Consider the following 8,125-nt stretch of genomic DNA (forward strand, 5'->3'; position numbering starts at 1 on the left):
AGTCTCATTTTAACTTACCTCTGTAAAAGCCAGTGTCAGAAGCTTTCTATCACTATAATGAAATACCTGAAACAGTCAGTGAAAAGGGTTATTTGGACTCAGTTTTAGCAGTTTTATCCATGATTGTTCTCTTCATGTTTTGGGGTCTATAGTAAAACAATATATTATGGCAAGAGCATTGTGATAGAGCAAAACTACTCACTTCATGGCCAATTGTGATCCTTTTTTATAATGACCTCTTACTAACATCATCCTGGGAACCAAACCTTTGACACCAAACCTTTGATTTGGGGGGCCCTTCAAGATAAAGTATAGCAAAGCCCTATTTTATTAAATACAATCACATTTTGAGGTACTGGGGTCAAGGACTTACTTTTGAATTTGGGCAGTCTATATTAAGGTCACTGACACTCAAGGAAGTGAAATAATTTGCCTAAGGTCACATAATACATGGCAGGGATATGATCTGTTTCATTTCCATAAATGATTATAACAGATTGATCCAGGTGAATCAGAACTAATGAACATCCAGGCAAGGCCTTGATCATGATTTGAGTGCTATCATTAGCTAGTAGTGTGTCCTGACATCAGTGGCCGTTGTTTCTCATCTGTAAAATCATGGGGCTCAGGATATAAATCTTTAATATTCTTTTCAGATATAATAATCTCTAATTAAAGCTTTGCTCTTTCTCTTATTCTGGAGGCCTTCTGATGCCTTCTCTGGTCTTCATGACACAACAATAGTCATAACTATTACTTAAGGGTACTAGGTCTTTAACATCCTTTCAATTACAGCACTGTTCTGCTGGGTAAATGCAATGTTTGACAAGTGACTGCTTTGCCACAGCACAGTTTATGATGCAATTCCCAAGGCACATCAAGGCAAAGGTGAGGGTCTATTTGTCAGACATTTCCAGAGATAAAAGCAAGAACATTTGCTTGTTGTGCTATTCTGTCTTCTTATTTATACATTTGCGATCCTGAGTAAAGCTGACTTCACATAAATTAAAAGAATAAGGCTGATTGTTGTTGACTGTTTATAATGACCAAAATCTTGGAAGATTCAAGGAATTCCACTCACAGCCAGTTTAGGATATCACATCTGGCCCTAAAGCATATTCATGTTGTCAGACATAGGAGAAAGTTGCTATGAGTGACCCTTTTATAGTTCAGCCAGCCTGGGATCTGGACAGAAGAAAGAATATGACCACTGAGACAGATCAACAAGAGAAAGGCTAAAGGTATGGCTACCCTCTACCTTACAGGAGGAATATGACTATTGGTGAGCATTGAGAGCAGGAAAGGCTTACAATCTTGGCACTGGTGGCTCATAATCTCAGGAGACTGAGATCAGAGGATAAGGAAAAATCCATGAGACTTGTCTCCAATTAAAACACTGAAAAGCTGGAAATGGAGCTGTGGCTCAAATGGTACAGTGATAGGTTTGACGTGTTTAGTTAATGTCTAGGCTCTGCGTTCAAGCAGCAGGACACACACACACACACACACACACACACACACACACACACACACACACAAAGTAGGCTTACAAACCTCTGAGGTAAAGAAATAGACCTATAACATATTCTTGTTTGTTAAATGAGGGGTGATAAAGAGCAATACTAAAGAGAATAAAATGGGAACATACTCCACAGAAAGCTTATAGGCCTATAACATATTCTGTAAGATTATTTCAGACCAAATAAATACACTATTAAGGACATTTTTAACAAACAATATGAATCAGAAGCTCTGAAATGCCTTTGTACTCCCACCAGAGTCCTTCTGAAAAGGTACATTATAAGAATATTTGGCTCACAATAAAAAAAAGAAATAATTACAAAGCTATCTTTGGGATAGCCATAATTGGATTATATAGCTTTATTTGGAGGTTATTTAAAATAATAAACTTATTTTTTATTTATTTTTATTTTTTTGTCCGGTTGTGGGGCCTGAACTCTGGGCCTGGGCACTGTCCCTCAGCTCTTCAGCTCAAGGCTAGCGCTCTACCACTTGAGCCACAGCGCCACTTCTGGCTTTTTTCTTTTTGCTTATGTGGTGCTGAGGAATCGAACCCAGGGCCTCATGCATGCAAGGCAAGCGTTCTACCACTGAGCCATCTTCCCAGCCCCTAAAATAATAAACTTATATAGTCTCTTCTCTTAAAAAAAAAAGAATATTTGGGAAGGATTTTCTTGTTTTCAAAGTGCTTTTACACAGATCCACAGACTCTCCTATATTTGCTGACTCTCTGGCAGATTGCATAACTTGTCCAATCTCGAGTGAACCCAGGCCTCCTGCTTCCAAAGCTTTCTTTATACTCTGTTTTCAAAGGGAAAAACAGCTGTTTATTTTTTTAAAAAATGAAATTAGGGGAAGAAAAAGTTTCTGTGCTGTGAAAACAAACATGCTGCTGGCCATTTGTCATGGTTGACTTGCTATTTTTCATAAACAAGAGGCAGCAGAGTCAAAGGGAAAATCATATAGCCCCACATGAAATGAACACAATACTTTCTAATGCTGGGAAGGAACAAGGGCAAAAACAAAAGAAAAGCAAAAGGCAATATCAAAATAGATTATGAGATATACAGAAGACAACTTCTCCATTATTCAAAACTTGGAAAAGTTTCAGATATCACAGCCAACACCATGAGGGACCATGGTATTGAACATGACCAACAGTAAGGACAATAGAAGCTAGATCAGAGTCCCAGTTGGTTCTATAAGAAGCTAAATCAACCAGACCAAAGCCTCACTCAAAACAATATCAGCCAAATTCTGGATAACTTCCACATTGGAGGGCAACCTCCCAAACACAGAGACAAATTCACCCTGTTCGTAGAACATCCTCTCTGCTACTACGATGACCATTGACTATAGAGTAGATTAGACTTGTTTTCACATATATTTACTAAGATACTATTATCTATATAATATTTCAGTTTGTGATTCTTTCATCATCATCATCACCATAAAACACTTCTGGGAAGAATGCCAGCCTTGGGCAAAAAAGCTAAGCAAGACTGAGGACCTGAGTTCAAACCCCAGTACTGGCTCGAAAAAAAAAAGAAACCCACTGTGGAAGCTGGAGAGTGGCTACTATTGCCCCCATTGTTACAGATGAAGGAACTATGCGACTTCCCTTAATTACAAAATTACTACATAGCAAAGAAGGAACATGAATCCCAAACTTCTAACTTTATATTTTATACTGTTTCTATGATACCAGCCATAGCAATCAAGAAACTTTGATTAAGCCGGGTGCTGGTGGCTCATGCCTGTAATCCTAGCTACTCAGGAGGCTGAGATCTGAGGATTGGGGTTCAAAGCCAGCCTGATTAGGAAAGACTGTGAGACTCCTATCTCCAATAAACCACCAGAAAACCAGAAGTGGCGCTGTAGCTCAAGTGGTAGAGCGGTTGCCTTGAGCTGAAGAACTGAGGGACAGCGCCCAGGCTCAGAGTTCAAGGCCCACAACCAACAAAAAAAAGAAAAGAAACTTTGATTAATGAAGTAAATTCAAATCCATCATATGTTTCTTCTTTGCCATAGGTGGTAAGCCTCAGAGATTCAAAAACTGGAACCAGACATGTGGACATGACAACTCTGTCAGACAGATACAAGGAGGGAGTCAGTTGTCCATACTTCAAAGTGAATTATAAGCAGCAAAATTATTATTGGCTTTCAGCTATGTATATCTTAGAATAAAACAGGTTGTGATGCAGATTTACCCAAAGGCTCACAATCCTATAGGATACATTGGCTTGGAAAGGCAAGTTGGCTGAGGATAAAAAAGGAAGACAATATCTCTGTTGCCTCAGAAGAACTGAAGAAATTACAATTATTTTTTTATCTATCATCTCTGGGCCAATCCGAGAAGTTCATGATAGTCATCCCACATCCTAAAGAATAAAATCTGTTCATCAAGAAAAGTCACACTGTTGTAAGTCAAATTCCTACTGAGTCACTCTCAGATGACGGTGGGTAGGAGCTCACTCTGGAAACTGGTAACTAGATACTCAAAATGTGAGATGTGTTAGCTGAATTAAAAAATGTATTGCCTGTGTCTGCAATAAATTACCTCAAAAATTTGCAGATTAAAACAATCATAACTCAAGTCAATACTGGGCGACAAAGGAGAATTCTAAGTTTGGATGTTGGACATACAGATTCTTATTGTGATTTTAGTGGGGGTTTTTTTCCCCCAAGTTCTTTCCTGAGTTATCCTTCCCTTCTTAAAATGTGATGACATATAGCTTTGAGAAGCCCTATCTGGGTGCAAGTGTTTCTCTAATCTTGCTGTTAAGTGTATTCCTTTTCTACTGCTTCCTTTAGAAATTACCATAAACAGAGGGGCTTAAAACAACAGAATGTCTCTCAGTTTATTCTTTTAAAGCCCAAAATCAAAGTGTTGGCAGGGCCATGCTCCCTCCAATGGTTCTAGCAAAGAATCCTGAGCCTTTTCCTAGCTTCTAGCGGTTGTTGGTAATTCCCCGACTTCTTTGAATTGTAATTACCTCACTCCTGTTTCTGCTTTCTTCTCCACATAGTCTTTTCCCCTTCGTATAGCTTTCTATGTCTCTGTAAATTCAAATGGTCTTCATATAAGGACACCTATTGAGTTCATATAAGGATATCTATTGGGTTTCAGGTTTACCTAAATCTAGAATGATCTCACCTTAATTTATCTGGTATCTGCAAAGGCCCTATTTTCAGATAAAGTCACATTCTAAGTTCTGGATAGACATGGATTTCAACCCACATTGCCTGGAACTATCTTTGTCCTCTCCATTTGGGCATCTGACAAAACAACATTCAAGTTTAAAATGATTCTGTCCAGTAAAGATGGAGCATTCTTTTTTTTTAGGTTCCCAAGTTTTATTCAAGAACTCATACAAAATATTCCAGATAAATGAATTTTAATCCTCGTCTTCCTCCTCTTCTTCATCCTGGTTAATCTGGAAGTAACGTAATTCATAACTCTCTTTGCTGTTAGCAACTATGCATAACCAATCATGTAGATTTTTCTTCTTCAAATATTTTTTTTGTGAGATATTTCAAATGCCTTTTGGAGAAAGGCACCTTAGAGGTTACAATGATCTTGCTTCTCTGGATGGTGACCACTCACTCCTCCACCAAGATTTCCAGCATTCCCATTCACCCTGATTTTCTCTTGGAGAAACTGCTCAAAATTGGCAGCATCCATGATTCCATCCTCTGCCGGGGTGGGGGCAGGGGGATACAGGGGGTGCAGTCCAGGGTGAACTTCAGAACCTGCTTTCTTTGCCCCCCTTCACCACAAGCTTTTTCACAGGCACTATGGCAGCAGTGGAGCCAGGAAGACGGAGCATTCTTTCTGATCTTCCATAATTCCATTTTTGGTAACAAACTAAAAGAATTCTACCATACATGAAGAAACATTTGGCATACAGTTATTCAATGCAGCATTACATATAAAAGATGAAAATAATCTTTATTTCCAATAATAGGGAAATACTTAAGCACAGTTAATATACATAATGGACAACTTACTAAATTGCTAATAAAATTACATAAGGTTTGTAATACTGGAAAATATGCGAGCTTCTTTAACAAGTAAAACTACTGTATCAATGACAAGTATTATTTTGTTTTGAAAAGAAAATGCATCCCAAAGATGCACATCAAAGAAAACTACCCTAACATTACTCATCATTGTATATTAATGGCTGAATTTTACAAAATCATTTAGTTTGTTATATATTTCTGTATCACAAAACAACTCTACAACTTAGTAGCTTTAAGTGACAATAAATGATTTAATCTACCAATCAGGCAGGGTCTGTAGAGGCTGGTTGGCTAAAATCTGCTTCATGTGATAATACCCACGTGACTGGTACTGAAGTAGCTGCTTTCCTAGAGGTTGGCTGTGTCAGTGGAGCTTGGCTGGGGTTGTTGGCTTGAGTACCTTTCTTCCTTTCCAGGTGAGAATCCCTATGTGGCTCTTGGTCAGCCACAGAGTATGGCAACCTACTTTCAGGAAAAACAGTCCCAAGAAAAGAAGTTCAAATCACTTAAGGCCTAAGCCTAGTTAATTACACAGGATCACTTCTGTCATGTTCTACTGGTCAAAAACAAAAACCCAAAGCCAACTTATGGCTATGTTTAAATGTATCATTGTAAGTCAACATTTTTTTCTTTTTGTATATTATTTTATTTTGATACAGGTCTCATTGTATAACTCAGACTGACCTTGAACTCACTATGTAGTCTGAGCTGACCTGGAACTCATGACCTCCTGACTTGCCCTCTCATGGACTGGTATCACAAGCATGTGCCACCATGCCTAGCCAATTGTTTTTTAATGAGTAGTATCATAAGTGGGGGTACATAAAGTACTTTTAAAAATATTAAGATCCCTAGTATACATTTTCTGATAATTCAGAAAACTACTTAGAATCGCTGTTTTTCATCTTCAGATCCTCTTCTTTAGCTACATGCTTCTAGATACAAATAAGATCCCCCATCTTCAGGTTCTAGGTAAGAGTATAGACTAAATCATCACAATGGTTTATTGTAGATCCCACTGCAGGAAGTAGTGAGTAAATGAGGCATACGATCTCTACAGGGATACTGTCCTAGGCTGTTCAGAGCTCTGTAAATAGACACCTAGTTTCCTTTTTTTTTTTTGTCAGTCATGGGGTTTGAACTCTGGGCCTGGGTGCTGTCCTTCAGCTCTTTAGCTCAAGGCTAGCGTTCTACCACTTGAGCCACAGTGCCACTTCCTGTTTTCTGGTGGTTAATTGGAGATAAGAGTCTCATGGACTTTCCTGCCCATGCTGGCTTTGAACCACAATCCTCAGATCTCAGCCTCCTGAATAGCTAGAATAACAGGCATGAGTTACCAGCACCTGGCTTTGATTCAAATCTCATAATGTATATTCTTAGATAACATAAAAAAGTATTCACTGTTGGATGTTGCCTTTGTGTGATTATAAAGCCAAATTTTTGTTTTTAAAAGGCCTAAAGGTTAATAGTCATCTAAAGAATAACTATTAAGGTCTAGCTACAAAGCAATATGGTTGACTGCCTAGAATTTAATAGGCTAGTATATTAGAGATTTTAGTACATCTTAGTTTAGATAGAGACATCTCAGGGTTCCATAGCCTGTACAGTATCAAGTCTAATAGGATGCTCAGTACCTTACAGCTTGTGCCACTCCAGGACACAAACAGTTCTGCTCCTTTCTTGAGCCTCCACACAATTACCGGTGAATGGATCCCAACAGAGAAAAGCAACCCGGATCTAGCCTTCTTTCCATCTGAGGAAGCACTTCTCGCATGTCATTTTCTTGACATCTCTTCCTTATCCTTCCCTGTTGATTTCCTTTCTGGAAAGATTTAATGAGCATTTTTTGAATTTCTTTCTCAGTTAGGGTCTAGGAAGACAAATGGAACTACATCATTGCTATTTCTCACTTATTAAAAAAGAATCATTGAGAGGTTCCGGGAAGATGGCGGAGGAGAAGCTGGAATCTGAACAAGCTCTCGCATAGAAAGCAGTTTTAGAGTTCCAGTGAACAGTCCTAAGCCAGAGAATCACACCAAGTGTGCCATCACAGGACAGAGAGACAAGAGAGGGAAAGCCAAGGCAAGAAGACACATCTGAGCGCTTGCCAGCAGCCGCCACGGCGGCGGTAGGGTCGCTGCGGAGATCGCAGCCGGAGCCATACCTGAGCCCTCACACAGAGAGTCCGGGACGAAGGAGCCAGACGCAGCGGGCGAGCAGATTCTACTCAACACCAGCAAGAACCAACAAGGAGCGGACATCTTCATCCTGCAGTTTGCAGACAAGAGACGACCCAGGATCCAAGACTCAGCATCAGTAGAAGCACGACGTCCTCACTCCTTCTCAGGGAGCAGAGGAGGGAAAGCCACCCCTCCCCGCCCCCAGCACTGGTGATCTCCATCTTGGATACTGACAAAGCTCGGAGGAGCTGCCAGCTCCAACTCAGGCCTTGGAATAAAACGAGTCATTTAGCAGGTCACAAGAACTTAACGGCGAAGTGACCCGCCAGACTCAGCTCCATCCAGGGAAAAGTCACCCAGCTCAGGCGCCAGCCATTGGAGTGGCTTTCCTCACTGGG

At 39.9% G+C, this 8,125-nt stretch overlaps 1 pseudogene; it reads right to left on the minus strand.

The window, feature by feature from the left end:
* Window positions 1-4,866: 4,866 nt before the first annotated feature.
* LOC105987309 lies at window positions 4,867-5,351 on the minus strand (annotated as a pseudogene).
* Window positions 5,352-8,125: the final 2,774 nt, after the last annotated feature.

Source organism: Dipodomys ordii, unplaced genomic scaffold (assembly GCF_000151885.1).
Source record: "Dipodomys ordii isolate 6190 unplaced genomic scaffold, Dord_2.0 Scaffold41, whole genome shotgun sequence".
NCBI lineage: Eukaryota > Metazoa > Chordata > Mammalia > Rodentia > Heteromyidae > Dipodomys > Dipodomys ordii.